This window comes from Hyaena hyaena, unplaced genomic scaffold (assembly GCF_003009895.1).
Source record: "Hyaena hyaena isolate Hyena2069 unplaced genomic scaffold, ASM300989v1 scaffold_76, whole genome shotgun sequence".
Lineage (NCBI taxonomy): Eukaryota > Metazoa > Chordata > Mammalia > Carnivora > Hyaenidae > Hyaena > Hyaena hyaena.
Window position 1 is genome coordinate 3,803,559 of NW_024080709.1, and position 20,910 is coordinate 3,824,468.

The 20,910-nt window shown below is 51.5% G+C and overlaps 1 protein-coding gene and 1 pseudogene across 1 annotated transcript in view; one reads left to right on the plus strand and one right to left on the minus strand.

The window, feature by feature from the left end:
• Positions 1-225: 225 nt before the first annotated feature.
• Positions 226-18,326, minus strand: LOC120232708 (annotated as a pseudogene).
• The window catches only part of LITAF (lipopolysaccharide induced TNF factor), a 28,733-nt gene continuing 25,717 nt past the window's right edge, over positions 17,895-20,910 (plus strand). Inside the window, exon 1 of the mRNA XM_039233603.1 lies at positions 17,895-17,965. The gene's annotated coding sequence lies outside the window, so the exon portion shown is untranslated. The remainder of the gene's footprint in view (positions 17,966-20,910) is intronic.

Genomic DNA, 20,910 nt, shown 5'->3' on the forward strand with positions numbered 1-20,910 from the left:
TGTCGATTTGCGTTTCCCTGACGATGCGCGATGACGAGCGTCTTTTCGTTTCTTTGCAAACCTGGTCTCTTTTAATGTTTTCTACAGTAGAAGAAATCGTTCGCTTGATGGCTGCAGACGTGTAAGGCTGTTTGGCGGTATTCGGAAACCACCAGAGTAATGGTGTCTTCCTGACTGGTGAGTAGTCCTCAGTGATTGGAAGCAGTTACTTGTCTGAAACTGCTCTCAAACCAGCAAGTCCCCATTTATGCACCTGTCGTTTTCAGGATGGTTGGTAACCTGGGTATATTTTCCCCAGATAATCTTGCCTCCTTGGGTCACAAGGCCCAGCGCACTCACGTTCACCTCAGTGACAATACCTTTAGTAATAACACCCAAAGCTGTATATAGTGGGGACGAGGGATTCTTTTTTTATACCAAATATTGGCAGGCAAAAGGTGGCTTTCAATTCAGGATGTGTTACGTGGGCCTTTTGAAACCGTGAGCCCATTGGCCTAATGAATCTCTCCTATTTGGGTGGTTTTCGAGTAAAGCCATCTCCAACAAAGCGGACTTTAGTAACCATTCTCTTCCATGCTCTCTTCTTTCTCTTTCCTGTTGGAATAACTTTTAATACCTCTGTTTCTCCCTGGGCACGAACTTCGGGCAAAGGGACTTCCCATTTTCCTGCTTTCTCTTTTCGTTTTTGTTTAATCATATTGGAAAGTACTTTAGCTCAGGACCGTCCCTCCCTGTCCAGGAAATTTGCAGGTAATGCTCCTTGCGGAGTCTTTTCATCATTCTTTTGCTTCGTGTTTCTCTTTTCATGCATCCTGATAGTCTTCTTCATTTGTATTTTCTCAGCATGGTGCTGTTTATGGCAGAGCTTAGCTTTCAGACCAATCATCTTTTTGCTTCCTTTGAACGATCACGAGCCCCTCGACCTTCCTTCTTTCTCTGTTTCTCGTGGTAATCCAAACGATAGCCGTAGCGCTTCCGGTGTAACTCAATATATTCGATTCGTGCCACGGTGATGGCCACAGAGCAGCCGGGTGCAGCTGCTGGGGTGCAAGGCAGCTCTCAATTTTCTGTTCTCACAGACCCGCGAGCTCGCTCCACGCAGCCCGTGACGGGAAAGGATGAGTGTCTTTTCATGGGTCTGTTGGCCTTTGGGAGAAAAAAAAAAGTTCCGATCCTCTGCCCTTTTAAAAATTGTTGTTTTGATACTGAGTTGTACGGGTTGTTTTTTCCTTTTACATATTAACCCTTTACTGGGCATATGGTTTGCAAATACCCTCTTCCATTCAGGAGGCTGCCTTTTCATTTTGTTAAAATATATTTTTTCTGGGGCGCCTGGGTGGCGTAGTCGGTTAAGCGTCCGACTTTCGCTTGGGTCATGATCTCGCGGTTCGTGGGTTCGAGCCCCGCGTCGGGCTCTGTGCTGACTGCCAGCTCAGAGCCTGGAGCCTGTTTCAGTCTGTGACTCCCCCTCTCTCTCTGACCCTCCCCAGATCGGAAGAGCCTCCGCTCTCTCTCTCTCTCTCTCCTAGAAATAAATAAAAAATATTTAAAAAAATATATATATTTTTTTTCTTTGCAGAAGCCTTTTGGTTCGATGTGGTCCCACTTGTTTATTTTTGCTTTTGTTTACCTTGCCTTTGGGGTCGGCTCCAGACAGAATTGTCACCCAGAGCCATGCCCGGGAGCTCCCCGCCTGTTTTCTTCTGGGAGTTTGATGGCTTCAGGATTTGAGTCGAGTCTTCAGTAATACTCTGCGAGTTCATTTTTGTGCACCGTGTGAGAAAGTGGTCCAGGTTCATTCTTGTGCACGTGGCTGTCCAGTGTCCCCAGCATCGTTTATTGAAGAGACTGTCCTTTGCCCACTGTAAATTCTGGCCTCCTTTGTCATAAATTAACCGACCCCGTGCGCACGGGTTTGTTTCTGGGTTCCCCGCTCTGCCCCACTCACCCCTCTGTCTGCCTTTATGCCAAGAGCACACTCCTAGTCACTGGAGCTTCGGAGTATCGTTTGAAATCGGGGGGTTTGACGCCCCCAGCCTTGATCTTCTCAAGATCGCCTTGTCTGTGATCTTTCATCGTTCCATACAAACCTCATGAGGATTATTCGTCCTCTTTCCGCAAAAAAAAATGCCCTTGGGATTTTGATAGGCATTGCACCGAATGTGTAGATTGCTTTGGACAGCATGGACGGACGTTTTAACAAAATTAATTCTTCCAACCTGTAAGCATGGACTATCTTTCTGCTGATGTGTATTTTCTTCAATTCCTTTCATCAGTATCTTCCAGTGTTCAGTGTACAGGTCGTTCATCTCTTTGATTATATGTATAGGTAGGTTATTCTTTTCGATGCAATTCTACATGGCATTATTTTCTTAGTTTCTCTTTCTGATAGGTTGTCATTGCTATCTAAAAATGCAGCCAAGATGGAACCCAACTTGACAATAAACTATTCTTAAAAAAAGAAACATGAATAAGTACGTAAATAAATAAGTAAATAAAAATGCAGCCAGTTTTTGCATATTGACTTTGTATCCTATAACTTTCCTGAATTTATTAGTTCTAATCATTTTTTGGTGGGGTTTTTGGGGTTTATCTGTGTATAAAATCACGTTGTCTTCCGACAGTGCCAGCTAAATGCCCTTCCTTTCTTTTACTTGCCTAATCGCTGTGTCAAGCATTTCCAGGGCTCTGTGGAATACACATTGTGAGAGTGGACATCCTTGTCTCTTTCCTGATCTTAAAGGAAAAGCTTTTGGCTTTTCACCACAGAGTATGATGTTAGCTGTGGGCTTGTTGTACGTGCCTTTATTATATTGTGGTATGTTCTGTTCATACCCATTTTGTTGAGGGTTTTTTAAACTCATAAATGGATGCTGAGTTTGGTCAAATGCTTTTACTGCGTCTATTGAGATGATATATGATTTTTATCTCTCCTTTTGTTAACGTGGAATATTGTGTTGACTGACTTGTGGTTGTTGAATCGGCCCTGCATCCTTGGAATCAATCCCCATATATATTTATTTATAGACTTGCCCTTTGCCAGAATGGGTTACAAATAACTAGGGGTGCCTGGGTGGCTTACTCATTTAAGCCTCAGACTCTCGATTTCGGATCAGGTCATCAGCTCACGGTTTGTGAGTTTGAACCCCACATCAGACTCTGTGCTGACAGCTGTGGAGCCTGCTTGAGTTCCTCTCTCTCCCCCTCCCCTGCCCTTCCCTCGATCTCTCTCTCTTTCTCAAAAAATTATAAATAAAAAAAAGTAGCTAACAAAGATAGTAACAAAACAATGGGATTTTTTTTTAAATGAGGAAACCGTCCTAAAAAAAATAGGAGGAAAGGAAAATAAAACAACACCCATGTTAAAGCACACTACTGCTTACAGAGGTGGGATGTACATGTGGTCTGAGCTTCCCAGTGGCCAAAGCAAAAAGGGAAATAATCAATGTCAAGCTGTTCACCATTCCAAGGTTGAAAACAAAGTAAGAGTTCACAGGAAGTCTGGCTTTCCTGGGTCTGAAGAACTCCAGGCTTTTCTCTTATGTGCCCTTTATACAGGGGCCACAGCAATGTGCTCGAGCTGACAGCACTGCCCTCAACAGCGGCCCTACCCAGTCATGAGTGCCGCATTCTCCAAAGCAGGCCTCAGACCTAAGGCCGAGGCCAGCTCTGCAAAGGCAGCCCTTTTCTAAGGCCCTAACCTGAGTGGGTGGTTTACTTTCCCAACCTGATATCAGAGAGCAAGACCTGCACTTTAAGCCGTTCAGAACAGTGATGGGAACAGGGGGCTCTGGGTCCAGACTGCCTGGGGTCAGGACCCGGATTTTCTCCCCAGGGAACCGTGTGACCCTGGGCCATTCACTGAACCTTCCTGAATTCAGTTTCCTTACCTGTAACATGGGGCAGAACTACGGCTTGCCTTACAGGGCTGTTGGCGGGATGAAATGAAATAATAGGTACCCAAGGCCGAGCCCAGCGCTGGGCAAAGTAGATGCTTAACGCATATCCGTGATGTTCTGTTCACGGAGGGCGCTTGGGAGACACTTTCGGAACACCTGCATTTGTTACACGTCATGAAAGGTTGGGCCTTTGGGGTGGGGCGGATGCATTTGGGACCCAGTCCTGCCCTGGAAAGTGGTGGAAGGGAGGTTTGGGGCTGGGAAAACCCCACAGCCAGACACGGTCGGTTATGATCCCGCCGTGTTCCTGCTGAAAACCTTCCCTGACTCCTCATTGCAGGAGGGCAGCCTGCAGATGCTCTGTCCCAGGCCCCGGGCCTCATCCCTGCCTCACCACCCACCTCTCCGCCCTACACCCCCCTCCATCCTATGCCCTAGTAATTCTGAACCCCAGGCCATTGTCACCTCATCGGCCTTTGTCCGTGGCAGTGTCCTCGGCTTGGAACACCCTCCCGCCTCTGCCTCGCTCATATAGTGAGACGGCCCCTTTACCGTTTAAAAAATTTTTTTAAGTTTATCTACTTATTTTGAGAGAGAGAGAGAAAGAGAATGAGTAGAGGAGGGGCAGAGAGAAAGGCGGACAGAGGATCTGAAGCAGGCTCTGAGCTGACAGAAGAGAGCCCGACGCGGGACTCGAACCCACAAGCTGTGAGATCATGACCTGAGCAGAAGTCGGACGCTTCACCGACTGAGCCACCCGGCCGCCCCTCAGCCCCTTTAAAAAGGGTTGAATTTCCTACCCCCTTGGGAACAGAGGTTTCCTCCTTGTGCCGTTATTCCACGAAGTCTCTTGTCAGAATGCATATTCACTCACTCATTCATTCGCTCACTCATTCATTCACTCACTTACTGACCCAATCCGTCATTCACTCACCATCAACGACTGGGAGCTACCGCGTGCCAGCCAATGTTCTGGGCACTGGGGTGGTGGCCGTGAGTGAGGAAACAGCCCCAAATCCCTACCCTGGGGCTTCCGTGTCTCCGGCCTTCGTACCCAGTAAGTGCTCAGTCACCTGCCCCAACATAGGGATCTCCAGCTTTGTCCCTGCCTCCCCGCCGTGTGGCCTGGGTCCCAGGGACACGGCAGTGTATTCCCCCAAATGAAATCCCACGGGCCCCCACCTCCTGCGCTTGCCGTTCCTCTGGCCTCAGATGCCACCTGCTGAGTTCTCTGGCTTGGCTAAATGACTTCACCGTTCTGAGCCTCAGTTTTCTCTTCTGTAAAATGGGCTTTACAACGGTCTCTACCTGTTAGGTTATTATGAAGATCAAGGAGATGCCGTATGTAAACAGAACAACGGAATCCGGTCATTGTTACCCATCGTGCTTCTTGGTCATAATTATTCTTGTTCGTAGTACCTTGTTCATCAGAACTGTTCAAAATAAATAATAAGAGGGGCGCCTGGGTGGCTTAGTCGGTTGAGCGTCCGACTTTCGCTTAGGTCATGATCTCACGGTTTGTGGGTTCGAGCCCCGCGTCGGGCTCTGTGCTGACTGCCAGCTCAGAGCCTGGAGCCTGTTTTCGGATTCTGTGACTCCCTCTCTCTCTGACCCTCCCCTACTCATGCTGTCTCTCTCCTAGAAATAAATAAAACATTAAAAAAATAAATAAATAAAATAAAATAAATAAATAATAAGAGGGCCCAGCCGCTAGCTTCAGGAGTTTACATTCATCACTCTTGGCCTCACCTCCTCCAGGAAGCCCTCACTGACCACTCCCCGCCCCGTGCACCTAGAACCTCTACTTCCTTTCTTTGTGCTCTTTTCCCATCGACCATGACACATACATGTGGTCTCGTTAAGTCCTCCACTGGGCTCACACTTGCTCTTGGCCGCTACTTGATCTCCAGGGCCTGTCATAGTGGCTGACACCCACCTCATCAGGATCAATAAATATCTGTTAAGTGACCAAACGGAGACAAGACAGCCTCAGATGTCTTCACTCCTCCTTCCGGGGCCCAGAGGAGGACATTCCCCAGGGTCCTCCCAGAGGAGGCAAAGCAGGTTAGGAGTACTTCTGCAGGCTGCCCACGTGGCTGTCGGTCTGTGAGAGCGATGGTGTCCCGGCCCCGGGAGCTGCACCCCACGCCCGTGTGTCTTCATGCTGTTGGGGTGCGGCCGGGACACCTGTCGTCAGGTGACGTGGGGCACCTTGCACGGGGAGCTTGTTTCCTGCGCCCTCTTTACTTGCTCGTTCAGGCATTACCTCCTTGCTGTGCAGCCTTGGGCAGGTCATTTCACCTCTCTGTGCCTCAGCTGTGTCCTCTGTAAAATGGGACAACAGAAGACATCCCCTCTCAGCACGGCCGTCGGGATCTGACGAAAACCTCCGCTCTGCCCGGCTTGAGAACCACTCCGAAAATGTGAGCCGCCTCTGGAAAATTCTTTGGCCTTATTTGTTCAACCCAGCAAGGGCTTACGGAGCACCTACTGTGCGCCAGACAAGCCGAGTGCCAGGTCTGGAGACACAGCGAGCAGGGTCCTGTTTCAAAGAAGCCAGATTTTTTCGAAAAAAACACTGTTTATGAGACAGCTGGGGAAATGTAAACCCAGACTGGATGACATTGGATGGAATTCAGCAATGTGTTCTTTTCTTTCGTTCTTTTTTTTCTTTTCCCAGCACGTTGTAGTTTTGTGGTTGTATTTTTAAAAAGCGCCCTCATCTTTTGAGACACTCAAAGCCAATGTGTTGATGAAATGATAACGACATCGGGGATTTGCTTCAAAGTCCCGGCAATCCGTGAACCGAAAATGATTCCCCAGAACGAGTCTATTAAAAGCCAAAAAAACATCCCGTGGCCGAGGGGGCGTGGGGGCGTGGCTGGGCTCCGAGAAGCGTAACTGGGCGCCGCATGGGGGGAGTTCAGCGAAGCTGCAGCCCCTCGGTTATGTGGGTGATAACGCCCTGCGTGAGCGAGGCCCTGAGGAGAAAGTGGGGACCCAAAGCGGGGGGCCGGGTCAAAGGTCGTGGTGGTCGTTTGGTCTTGGAGCTCCCCGGGTGACGGTGCACACATTAGGGCCGGGGTGAGGGGCGCGGAGAAAGTGCCTGCCACCCCTTTTCCTTCCTGCCAGCCCGTCTTGCACAGGGCCTTGCCTACAAGCAGGAAGCAGCAACTTTTCATCTTTGCAGCTACGGGAACCCCGGGCGTGGAGGTCCGTGGGGGTCCCTGAAGGCAAAGCCGACACTGAGCTGTACCCCCGTCTGGGCAACAGATGGCCCTGGTCCTGTCCGCTCAGCGTACGCCCAGTGCTGTGGACCGAATGTGTGTGTCCCCAACCCCCACCCCCCGCCACCAAATTCACACGTTGAGGCCTAGACCCCAACGGGATGGCGTGAGGAGCTGGGGCTTTGAGGAGGAGACGGGGCCATAAGGGTGGAGCCCCTATGAATAGGATTAGTGCCCTGATAAAAGCGACCCCATGAAGCTCCCTGCCTGCTTCCACCGCATGAGGACAGAGAGAAGATGGCTGTCTCATCAGCCACTGAATCTGCTGGCCCCTTGACCTGGGACCTCCCGGCCTCCGGAGCCGTGAGAAAGACGCTCGCATTGTCTCCAGGCCAGACCGACTGTGGCAGTCTGTCCTCGGAGCCCCAACCCGCCCAGACACCCAGCGTGACGTGCTCCGGGCCACATTCTTCATGCTCACGACCTCCTGATGGGACCCACGGTGCACGAGGCAGCCCAGGGAGAGAACGCGGCCCATCTTCCCAGCCCTGGAGGGTGCCCGCCTGGCCACCGGGCTTCCAGAAGGAAGGGGTGCCCTCCCCGGCCTCTGGAGTCCAGGAGACCCGCCTGTCCCCGGCTCTGGCCTGGAGGCGGAGAGGAGAAGGCTCTTCGCTGCCTCTCTCCGGGCCCCTGACCCAGGCACCTGGGCGGCAGATGTCTCCCACCAGAAGACAGAAAGGCGGCGGTGACCTAAGCACCCCACGCATGGCAGGCAGTTCCTTGAACGGGCGTGAGTCCCAGCTCTTTGGGAGAAGCAGCTTGGCGGCGTGTTTCAGGGCCTGGAAAGGCCTGCGTTCCCCTCGCCAGCGATCACGCTTCTGGGAATGTGCCCGAGGGAACTAATCCTAAGGAAAAGAGAAAAGGAAGGCCCCGCGCGCCCTGTGCTGTCTGCCCCGGGGACCGCCTGGCATAATAGGAAGTCGTTGGGTGCGCACCGTCTGCTGTGACCCTCGGCGGGTTCCTAAGCAGGCCTTTCACAGATGGAGTCAGGAAGGCTCTTTATGGACCTGAAAAATCCTGGCTCTGTAAGGCTCCACGGAAAACACGATGCCCGTTGTGGGGTGAGGGGCGCCTGTTCCGTTTTCCGAAACGAAGACTGACTTCTTAAGGCGTGTTTCCTTTCTGGACGGTCCTGCGGCTTTCTGGAGGCCGAGGGAAGGCCGAGTGGAAAAAACCTGGGGAGCCCTCGAAACCCTCCGGGCGGGAGCGCCCCTCCCCACGGGGGTTTGGCCTTTTTCACATCGAGAACTCGTTGACAGTTCAGACGGCCCAGCCTGCTTCCTGGAGACTGAGGCAGGCGTGTTTATTTTTTCTAAAAGGTTTTAAAAGTTCTTTATTTTATTGCAAAAGCAATACACGCTCATTGTTTAAAAAGAAAAAGAAAAAGCACAGAATTGTATAAAATAAAGCTGCTGCCTGCCGTCTCTTCTCTTTGAGGGGGCCACCTTGAGTCCTTTCTTTCTTTTCGCTTTTTTCCATATCCGGCGTTTTCAAACTTTTTTTTTTTTTTTTTTTTTTAGCTCCAAGCCACAGTGAAAAGATAGATTTTGCGTTGTAACCCATACGGGGACGCTGGCATCTCACTAAACAGAAAATGTATGCAATGCTATGTATTATAAGAAATGCTGGGGCGCCTGGGTGGCTTAGTCGGCTAAGCGTCCGACTTTCGCTCAGGTCATGATCTCGCGGTTCGTGGGTTCGAGCCCCGCGACGGGCTCTGTGCTGACTGCCAGCTCAGAGCCTGGAGCCTGTTTCAGTCTGTGACTCCCTCTCTCTCTGACCCTCCCCTGCTCACGCTGTCTCTCTCTCTCTCTCTCCTAGAAATAAATAAAAACATAAAAAAAATTAAAAAAAAAAAAAAAGAAATGCCATCTGGGGTTGTTTCTTCTATCTTAACCTGCCCTGTCTCATCTCACCCCGTCTTGTTCTGTTTAAAAGGCAGGGTGGCCGGTCACACACGGCCGGTCCCACCGCCTGGCATGACCCTTGGGGAAGCAGGCACCGGACAATGTTCACGTTCAGGGTCAGTGGTCCACCCCCACCCCGACCCTCCCTGCTCTAGGGCTGGCCTTTCCCCCTTGAGGATTTCCCGGCTCCATCTCGGTAACGAGACAGACGTGGCCGGGGCCGCCTGTCCTCCTCGATGGTGGCAGAGGAGCTTCTGCGGTGACTTCTCATCAGGGGTTTGTCCAGCGCCTTTTCAATAGCCATTTGCATCGTGTCCACTCCGGGCTGTCACCGCGAGGCTCAGTGGGGTGTCCCAGCGGCGCACAGCCACCAGAACAGCAGTGAATGAGTGTGTCCTCCGTGCGGGGCGCCCCAGGTTACAAGCCGGCACCCCGCGAACATCTCCATGGCAGCCGAGAATGGCCCGGAGAGGGGTTCGTGGAGGTGTGCGCAGCGGGGCGCGGCAGGATTGCTTGCTGTCCCCCCTGCCCCCCCTCCCCCCCCCGGCGCCCTGTGTCCGCTGACTTTAGAGGATTTCACTTCTCTTTCGTTCTCGCGATGCTGGGAACTACCTTTGCAGGTCTGAGAAATGAGACAGAGCTCCGGTCCACTTCTTCTTTCTGTTCCTTCGCTTCCTCTTTAGTCACTGAAGGGCTTTGGAGGAGGGGACCCTCCTCAGCCCTGATGCCACAGCTGTTCCCTGCTGCTGGGAATTTCTGTCCGGGAGCCTGAGGGCTTTTGTGCTGGGCTGACTTGGCCTGTCAGTTCCCCGGGAAAAGCTGGCTCTGTACACGCATGCACATGATTTGGGAAGGGAGGGGGGGCGGGAGCTACAGTGAATTAGCATCAGAATTCGAGCAGGTCGCATTAGAATTTATTCATAGTCCTATCTTAGGTTCAAATCCCAGTTCTGACACCAGTGGCAAAACCCTTGGGTCTTGATTGCTTCCTCATTTATAACATTTTAGAGAGGGGGCAGCCAGTGCAAAGGCCCTGAGGCAGGACTGTGCTAGAAGGGCAGGGAAGCCTATCTGGCTGGAGCAGAGTGAGGTCGAGGGTGTTTGGAGGTTGAGGGCAGAGAAGAACAGGGCTTAGATCATACAGCATCATGGGTCCTAACACCTCTCTGGATTGTGGGGAAACCGAGTCTGGAGCTCAGGTAGGGGGTGGTTGGTGATTTGTGCCCGGAGTTCATTTGCCCGGAGCAGGACCACTCTCTTATCACGGAGCTGTGGCTGCCACCAGCCCATCAAAACTGATGCGAGAACCAAGAGAAGCATTCTCCTAGGGCCTGTGGGCTTTTATGTTTGCTGGAAGGGGAGCTTCCAGCTGCTTCCCTTCGTGAGTTCTTCTCACTGTCAAGGCCACTCTGGGAGCTGCCCGGACAGGACAGCGGAGACGGCGGGGGAGTCTGGAGGGAGGGGCCGGCTGAGGTCTGCTGCTGGGAAGTGTCCAGCAAGGGAACTTTGGCCCAGTCTTCGTGCCAGACTCCAAGTCATCACCACCGCTCCGACCGTTTCCTCGAACCGGAAGGGCCCTTCCCCGCCTCCCCCTGCCCCAGCCCCGGTCAGACCCTCTGGAGCTGGGGCATTTCCAGCCTTCCCAGGACGCAAGAGCCCAGCCCCCAGCCTGCACTTCTCCTTCTGGCCGGAGGAGAAACCAGCCTCGAACCGAGGACTGCAGTTGATGTCAGGCGCCCCAGAGCTGATGGCCAAACACCGGTGTTCAGGGTCAAATTCCAGGAAATGCAGAAAGAGCCTGGCAATGGTGAAAGTCCCAGACATGGAGGTCCCTTGGAAAGCCACACGGGAAGCCCTGGACAGACACATCCATTCCATCGCCCTGGACTGGAGGGGCGGGGTGGGTGGGAGATACGTCCCAGAATCACATTTATTTAACACAGTCACATAGTGCAGAGTCTTCAGGGGGAAGGGAAACAACTCTGTGAGAAAGCGTTATCGTTTCTGCTTTGCAGAGGTAGCCACTGAGGCCCAGAGAGGTTAAGCAAGGTGCCAGAGGCCACACAGCTGGGAACGGTAGCAGTGGCATCTGAACCCAGGCTGCCTGGCCCCCCGTCTGTGTCGAGTCGCCATACTGTGGAGAGCTTCTCGGAGCTTAGAGCTTCCAGGTCACTGACACCTTTCAGGCTATAGAACCTCAGAGCCTCTCCCTCCAGTCCAGCTTCCTACTGAGCCCTGACCCACAAAGAGAACTAAGCATTTCCGTGTGAGCTGAAGCCAGTCTCTGCCCTGCCCGGCTGGAGGCCCTGTGCACGTTTCTCCCCCCACCCAAGGGCGCCAGCGGAAGCCCTCTGCCTCTTACACCGCTGTCTCCACAGGTGGCCCAGATGCTGGTGCCACTTGGACCTCTCTGGGCCTCAGTCTCCACATCTTGGAAGAGGAGGGTTTCTGTAAGGAGAAAATGAGATCGTGAACGTAAAAGCGCTTTGTCCAGGGCCATGCAGCCCGCGGTGGTACACGTGGTGTTTCCCGTCAGCACCACCACCCTGGGTAAGCTCTCTGGTCCCCCAGCCTCAGTTTCCCCAGCTGCATATCTCAGCAGTAAGAATCCCTACTCCACGGGGCCTCTTCAAGGGTGAGTCGTGTGATGTGTGCGGCGACCATGTTTTGGAAATGGAAAAGGTGTTATGGAAACATCAGTTACCAGAACTTGTTGCTATGAATAGCACAAACCAGTCCATGGAGGCTATTTCTGGCTAATGAGTTCCTTGTTTGAAGATCAGCTTTTTAAAACAAGCAACGCGTATGTGTCGTGAAATTTCAGAAAATGGCAAAGAGCCAAAGGAGACGAAGAATCCCTACCTTCATTCCTCACAGACTCCCGTTTGCTGGGTTCCTCATCCTTGAGAAAGTGAGGAGGCATTTTCCTGGGGTGTGTGTGTGTGTGTGTGTGTGTGTGTGTGTGTCTCCCCCTCCCCTTCAACAACAACAACAACAAAATGGGATCATTCTCCGCATTCTCCAAGCAACTCATTTTTCTCTCCTGGCTGCTGTCATTTCTGATGTTTTGGAGCGCACCCCGAGGGCGCCTCTCCCTTTCTGTCCTGTCCTAGTGATTTTGGGGGTTCGGCGCGCGTGTCTTCACTGCCAGATCTCGTGCTCAGGCTTTCTGGGTTAGAACACAACAGCAAAGTCTCACTGGGAACAGAAAGAGTCACAGATGTCGTGGAAAGCCACGCGGCCCCCTCTTACTGTGTCCTAACAGGGCATAGGTGAGTGCCTGCTTTACTTTTTCTTTTTAATTGAAGTAAAATCCACATAAATATAAAACTTAAGATTTCATCTATTTAACATTTTTTCTTTTGTTTTACGAAACGTATATTTATTTTTGAGAGAGAAGGAGAGAGAGCGCAAGTGAGGGAGAGGCAGAGAGAGAGAGGGAGACACAGAATCTGAAGTCAGCGCAGAGCCCGACTCAGGGCTCGAGCCCATGAACTGTGAGGTTATGACCTGAGCTGAAGTTGGGCGTTCAACCGACTGAGCCACCCAGGAGCCCTAACATTTCAGCTATTTTTTTATTTATTTTTTAAAATTTTTTATTCATTCCTGAGAAAGAGAGAGAGAGCGTGAGCAGGGGAAGGTCAGAGAAAGAGGGAGACACAGAATCAGAAACAGGCTCCAGGCTCTGGGCTGGCTGTCAGTGCAGAGCCTGACACGGGGCTCGAACCCACGAACCATGAGATCATGACCTGAGCTGAAGTCGGACGCTTAACAGACTGAGCCACCCAGGCGTCCCCCATTTCAGCTGTTTTAAACTCTACAATTTCGTGGCATTTAGTACATTCAAACTACTGTGTGACCTTCACAATGACCAACTTCCAGAACATGTGTAGCATGCCCACAGACAAACCCCATACCCGTTAGAAGTCGCTCCCCACTCTTCCCAGCCCTAGGTCCCCACGAATCAGCCTTCGGTCTCTGTAGTTTTGCCTATTCTCGAAATTTCCTACAAATGGAATCCTACGACGTGGGACATCTAGTGTCAGTCTGCCTTCAAAGAGCATAATGTTTCCAGGCGTCACCCATGTGGTAGCGGGGGACTCTTGCTTCCTTCCGCCGTGTGCCCCGACGGCGTTCCATCATGGGGATGCAATGTTTGTCCACTTCGCGGTTGGACCTTCGGTCATTTCCACCTTTTGACCGGTGTGAGTACTACTGCTATGAACCTGCCTCTGTAACTTTTTGTTTGAATGCCTGCTTTCAGTCATTCTGTGTATATATTTAGGGCCGGCACAGCAGCTGCACTGTTTTACATGGCCCCCAGCAACGTGTGAGAGTTTCAATTTCTTTACGCCCCTCCTAACGCTTGTTATTTTCCATTGAAAAAAAAAATTTCTTTTATGGCCCCCGCAGTGGGTACGAAGCGGTATCTCATTGCGGTTTTGATTTGCATTTCCCCGATGACTAATGAAGTGGAGCATTTTTTTTTTTCATCTGATTCTTGGCCGCTCATGTGTCTTCTTTGCAGAAACTTCTACTCAAGTCCTTTGCCTACTTTTAAGTTAACTTACCTTAACTTTTCATGGGAAAATATACGTAACAGTAAAGTTTGCCATTTTAACTGTTTCTCAGTGTACAGTTCAGTGGCATGAGGTGCATTTATGGTGTTGTGCAACTATGACCACCATCCAGCTCCAAAACATTTTTTTTTAAAAAGACTATTTTAAAAAGGCACAATGATTTCTGCCCCCTCCCCATACACCCCAGTCCCCCGCCGAAGGCACAGCCCTCCCCCGTTATCAACATTTGGCACCAGAGTGGGACATATGCTTGTCAGTTTCTGCCAAAAAGGCAGCTGAGATTTTGATAGACATCACACAGATCTGTATATCACATTGGAAAGTCTTGCCGTCTGTGGTGGTTAGCTCTCCATGTGAACTTGTCTGGGCTATAATAGCCAGTAATTCAAGTACACACTCATCTAGGCGCTGCTCTGAGGTACTTTTGGATGGGGTTAACTTCTACGACAAGTTTTTTTTTTTTAACAGTTATTCATTTTTGAGAGACAGAGAAAGACAGAGTGTGAGCAGGGGAGGGGCAGAGAGAGGGAGACACAGAATCCAAAGCAGGTTCTAGGCTCTGAGCTGTCAGCACAGAGCCCAACACGGGGCCCGAACTCATGAACTGTGAGATCATGACCTGAGCTGAAGTCTGGACGCTTAACCGACTGAGCCACCCAGGCGCCCCCTACTTCTACAACAAGTTTTAAGTAAAGGAGAGTATTTTGGTAATTTGGGCCTCATCCAATCAGTTAAAAGGCCTTAAGAGCAAAACTGAAGTTTCCCAGAGAAAGAATTACACCTGTGGACCAGAGCTTCTACTCCTACCTGAGAACTTCATCTCTCTCTCTCTCTCTCTCTCTCTCTCTCTCTCTCCATTCATCCATCCTATCCTATCTACCGGCCTACAACCTATCCATCCTATCTATCTATCTGCCTATCTATCCATCCATCCATCCACCTACCCACCCATCATGTCTGTCTGTCTGCTGTCTGTCTATATCTATCTATCTATCTACCTACCTACCTACCTACCTATCAGTCTTCCATCCATCCATCTATCCATACTATCTACCTACCTACATATCTATCCATCCTTTCTAACATCTATCTACCTACCTACCCATCCTATCTATCTGCCCATCTATTGATCAGTCTATTGATCTATCTATCCATCCATCCACCTGCCCATCCTTTCTATCTGTCTATCTATCCATCCTATCCATCCATCCATTCATCCATCCATCCCATCCTACCTACCTACCTAACTACTTATCCACCCCATCTATCCGTCCATCCTATGTATGTATGTATGTATGTATGGATCTATCTATCTATCTATCTATCTATTCCTTCCTTCCTTCCCATCCCCTCTATCTGTCCATCCATCCATCCATCCATCCATCCATCCATCCATCTATCTATCATCTCCTTCCAGTACTGTTTCTCTGATAGAACTCTGACTGATATACTACACAAATATCTTTCCATTTCATTTAGGTCTTCAATTTCTTCAGCAATGTTTTGTAGTTTTCTCTGTACACATCAAACTTCTTTAAATTATTTTCTGAATTTCATTTTTGTGTCATTCCTTAGTAGTGTACAGAAATGCAACTGATTTATGTATGTTGATCTAGTATCCTAACACCTCGCTGACGTTGTTTATTAGCACTGATAGTTTTTTTGTGGATTCCTTAAGATTTTCTCTGCTTAAGATCCTGTTGTCTGTGAACAAGATCGTTTTACTTCTTCCTTTCCAGTCTGGATGCTTTTTATTTCTTTTTCTCATGGAATTGTCCTGGCTAGCACCAGGTACCGTGTTGAGTAGACGCGGCAAAAGCAGTCACCCTTGCTTGTTCCTGATCTGAGAGGGGGAAGCTGTCCAGCCTTCCACCATGGAGGATGATGGCCGCACTCGGTGCTCGTTTTCAGGCTGTGGAATGCTTCCTTCTATTCCTACTGCGTTGAGTGTCATTGTCTTGAAAAGGCACTGGATTTTGTCAAATGCTTTTTCTGCATCTATTGAGATGATCGTGGGCCTTCACTTCTCAGAGTGTTGAGTTGGGTTAGAAATTCAATCTCTCTGGCTTCTTGGGGATTGAAAAAAAAGAGTCACAGTTTTACAGCTCTCCCCATAATTAATCGCAAGCTGGCAGGCGCAGTTAAGTGTTTAGGACGTCTGAAAACAAAAACAAAAACAAAAAAACAAAGCCAGCCCCAGTAAATCTCAGCTGTTGCAGGGAGAAAAAGGAATGAAGATGTGGTAACACTAAAAGACAGAAGTGAATTCAGATGTGTTATTACTTTTCCCTCTGCAGAAAGAAAGAAGGAAAGAAAAAGGTGGGGATAGCAGAAAGGCAAGAAGAGAGGAAGGAAAGGGAAGGGAAGGGAAGGAAAAGGGAAGGGAAGGGAAGGAAAAGGGAAAGGAAAGGAAAGAAAAAAGGAAAGGAAAGGAGAACAGAAAGAAAAAGAGAAAGGAAAAGAGAATGGAAAGGAAAAGGGAAAGGAAAGGAAGGGAAGGGAAGGGAAAGGGAAAGGGAAAGGGGAAGGGAAGGGAAGGGAAGGGAAGGGAAGGGAAGGGAAGGGAAAAGGAAAGGAAAGGAAAGGAAGGTGGGAGAAAATTATTCACATAGGCTGTTTCTTGAGCATTTTGCTCTGATGGAGTTTCCGTAAGGCTTGTGTCTTGCTAGTGACAGCCGTGACACTCTGGTTTTATGTCAGGACAGCAGGTCTCTCCCCACCTTGAGAATGGAGAATGGCAGAGGCTGGGCATAATCCAGCTTCATCTATGGTTTTAAAATAAAAGATCGATGTCACTAATCACATTTCCCTGGCGATTCCTCACTGTTAGGAGGACTTTGAAATCCCCTCCTCCAACTGAGTAATACTTCCATGGTGGATAGCGGCTGGGTCCACATGGCAAAAGGTGGTGAGAGCTTTCAACAGGGGCGGAGAGAATAGTTTGCTCTGGGACTTTGGGCAAGTCACTCCCCCTGCCTGGGTCTCGTTGTCTCTGGGATCTTCCTGTAAGGGCGGAGGATTGCATCACCAGAGGAGTCTGGGGATCCAGTAGGGGCCAGATCGATGAATCCCTGGAGGGACTCAGAGGCTCTCTGCCCAAGTGGCGTTTCTCTAAATGGCCACATTAGGGTGCCTCCCATTTCCAAGCCTGTACTCTGAAAGCCACGCAAGATCTTTAATGCTGTCACGACTTCTCCAGGAACCCTGCCCTGCGCCTACTACTATAGCAGGCAGACGGGGCTCTTAGCAGACAGACAAGCAGTACCCATTTAGGGGCAGAGGACTGAGTGCATGTTGAAAGAGGAGATACAGATTTCCAGAGATTTCAGGGGCACCTGGGTGGCTCAGGTCATGATCTCATGGCTCATGAGTCTGAGCCCCGCACAGCTATCAGCACAGAGCCCACTTCAGATCCTCTTTCCCCCTCTCCAGCTCACACACATGCTTTCTCGCTCTCAAAAATAAATTGAAAAAAACAACAAAAAAAAGATTTTAGCAATGGAATGAGAAAGTACCTAGGGGCCATGGACCTCCCTGGGGACTTCGAAGGCAGTAAGACAGCTGTCGGTTCTATTTAACACTTCATCTGTATAAACCCTTTGCTTGCATGATCTCAGTGCATTCTTAGATTTATGAGACAGGTGCTGTTAATGCCCATTTTACAGACAGGAAACTGAGGCCCAGAGAGAGTGGATGACTTGTCCCAAGGCACATCGTGCATCTGGGGCTCTCTGGATGCGCCTGAATGTACAGGACTCAGTTATGGGGAGAGCAGAAAACCCTGAACCTGGGACTCCGAAGTTGGTGGTCCACGTTCTGCGGGTGGGGGAGGGTTAGGAATGCCAGAGTTGGGGGACCTAGGGGAGTGGGGAGAGCAGGATGCGGAAATCAGGAGGGGAGGAGAATCGACGTGCAGGGGCAGAATCCGCGGGGGGAGGGGGGCAGGACGGGGACACTGGGGGGATCCGAGCTCAGTGCGAGGAGCCTGGGCTGAAACCAGGGGGTCCAGGGAGGAGCGGGGTCGGGGTGCACTCTGGGGGTGTTCCGAGGGACGCAAGGGCAGAACCCGGAGGGTGGAGGGCGTCGGGCACATCCCAGGACGTGCAGGCCAGGGTGGGTCCCCGCGCCGGCCGCAGGGGGAGCCGGAAGCCTGAGCCACCCCGGCCCGGCCCCGCCCCCATCCCGGCCGCGCCCCGCCCCCATCCCGGCCGCGCCCCGCCCCCGGCCCGGCCTTGCCGCCTGCCTGCGCCCCTGGCTCAGACCTCCCGGCTCGTCTGGCTGCGCGGGCGGCGGTGAGTGTGGCGCGGGCGCTGGTGGGGGGTGCGGCGGCCCGGGCGGGAGCGGGGCTCGGTGGGGCGAGCCCTGGCCCCGGGCTCGGGAGCAGCGGAGGCCGGGAGACCCGGGGCGTCGCGCCGGTCGCGGCGGGGGGACCCCGGAGGGGCCCGGGGGTGGAGGGCGCAGGGGACCGGCCGCGATCCGCCGCGCGGGGCCCGCCCGGGGCCGGGTTCCCAGCCTCCCGGCGCTCGTCCCGGCCGTGGGACAGGCCGGGTTCCGTCCCTGCCCCGACGAGTGGGCCCATCGCCGGCGCGGCGGTGGTCCGAAGCCATTTCCGGACGCCGGTCCCAGAAATTCGGCTTCCAGGGGCCGCGGCATCGACGCTCTTTGCCCCCGCCACCCTCGGCGGGTGCCTTTGGGGACGCCTGGGGGCCGAGGGAGCCCCCGAGAGGCGAAAATCCAGACCCAGCGCGAAGGGAGCCCGGCCCTGGCTACACCCCTTCCCCGCGGGTTAAGGCGGGCACCGGGTGAGCGCACGGCTGGGCCCAGGCAGACCCACCGACTGACGGTGCCAGACGCGTGCCGGGTGCACCGGCTGGGGAGCCTGTGGCCGAGCTAGGCGGGTGGTCTCCTCCCCTCGGCTTTCCGGGTCACTGTGGATCTGGGCAGTGGAGCTGGTGTTGGCCAAGGTCAGGGGATGGAGAAATGAGCCCATTCTAGAAGGGCCGTGCGTTCCAGGGCCCAAGCCAGTTGGACCTTCACTAGTTTTCTGATCAGTTTTGTGCTTCCCATTCGCGGGGCTGATGTCATTACCTGTTGGACTGAGTTCTGGTGGTTGGGAAATCCAGTTTCTGGAAGTCACGGGCCTTTCCTTAACCCAACAGGATAGACTTTCCCGCCAGTCTTCCCGGGGCGGGGTACAAATCCCTGGCCTTGGCCTGGGGGGGGGGGGGCGGGAGTTGGGGGCTGGTCCTGGTCCTGGTCCAGGGGTGGCCTGGAATTCAGGCTGGCCCTGCAGGTTCCCCGGGGCCCTTTATAAGGCAGGGCACGTTTGCACCGATGCTTGGATGCCTCGCTTGCCTTCCTGCCCCTACCCCTGGCCTCTCAGGGTGGTTCTTTTAAAATAGGACTAACCTGGATTCCACTGTAAAAAGAGAGGCAGGAGCTGGTATCTAGGACTCCACCACCGCGTTTGGTTTTATCATAGTTGGATCAGAATCCAGAGAGCAGATGACTCGTTCTGCCTGGCATGGAATGACACCCATGCTGCACTTGGCCTACCTCTAAGCCAGCCTTTGTCTGGGATCTGAATGTGCTCCAGACACTCTAAGAAACATGAATGAGAGAGGCTCATCTCCTCTCTTTCCTGTTACTTTAAGGCATTAATAATAGATGCTTTTATTCACATTTGAAAAAGTATCCTTGTAATGTTTCTGCAGATTAAGTGACTGGGTCATTGATCTGAACCAAGATCAATTTCTTAGGTCTCTAAAATACTAGATAGTTTGGTGAGTATACCTTCCTTTGCTCCTTCCGTCCCTTTTATGGGCTGGCTGTGAGGAAACAACTAAGTGCTATCCTTGCCCTTTAAAGGACATAGAAGAAATGGCTCTTGGCCCTGAAGGATTTACGTTGTGTGTTTAAAGTGGAAACACATGCAGGTGAAAAAGTCAGTGCTCTCTAATGCCTGGAAGGAGTTTGAGGGGAGTGGAAAGGAGGGAGGTGTGAGCTAGAGGCCAGGATAGCCACCGCAGGTTTAGTTGCAGAGGCGAGGCCGGGGCATATGTGGACATGTGGGGGGATATGTGGACATTGTGAGCAGCATTCCTAAGGAGCAGAAGCGTCTCAGCAAAGCTTCAGAGGAAGCACAGAGAAGAGGGTTGGACCGTGAAAGGGGAACTCCTGGGAGGGAAGGAGCCAGAAGGCATTTCCAGCCTCAGTGAATTTTCAAGGGCCTAAGCAGCGTGTATACTATTGCTGTTAATTAACCACAGTGCCCCCATAAGAATGGGCCAGTACCCATCCGGGACTGAAAATCCTCCCACCAATGATGAATCAACCCAGAGCTACAGTGATGGTGGAAGAAAGGAGATTATAAGAGTGGACACTGCAACTTGTATTTGTTTTTGCTTTTGTTGCAGTGATAATAGACCAGTGGGTGGGTGAGGTGGTCAGTCTCATCAGGCAAAAAGACCTCCTTAACTCTGCATTTCTCTAGTACAGCCGTGTTTATAATGTGTTTATGATGTCGTTGGTGCCCATTCAGCCTGCCATGGACTGTTCTGGACTCCACGGATGTTTGCCTAACCTGAAAATTGTTACTTGAGCTCCACGTGGTGCCTTCCCGGGTCCACACAATTTCTTCTTATTGTTTGAACCTGTGTTGGTATTCTGGGCACCGTGATAACACTCCCTTGGCTAACATAGCTGTCCCTTGGGTGCAGGTTATTTCCGTAGAGGAGCTGTGTGTGATTTCACAGGCTTTAAGACAGGGACAGAGGGGCACCTGGCTGTCCCACCCAGTGGAGCATGCGACTCTTGATCTCAGGGTTGTGAGTTCAAGGCCTACGTTGGGTGTAGAGATTCTTTAAAAATAAAATCTTTTTTAAAAGACACAGACAAGAAAAAAGGAAATACGGGGAGTATCTGCGTGGTGACTCCCTGCCTGCCTGTAGTGGGTGGGAAGTGAATTCACCAGGATCCTAAAGGCTCAAGGCGCTCTGTCCTTTATCACTTCCTTCCTTGTAAATGTTAGCTTTCAACCAAAGAACAACCAGAGAATGTCAGCTGTTTAGCTTGGTGAGCTTTAGAATGGCCGGTGTTCTTGGAGTAAATGTAAGAGCTTCGCAATGACTTTTGCCTTAACCTTGAGTCCAGGGAGGTTCTTTGTAGAGGATGCACTGATACTTTTGAAAGTTATATAAAAAGTAACTTTCTTTGTTGCCCAGCTTGGCCTTTATCT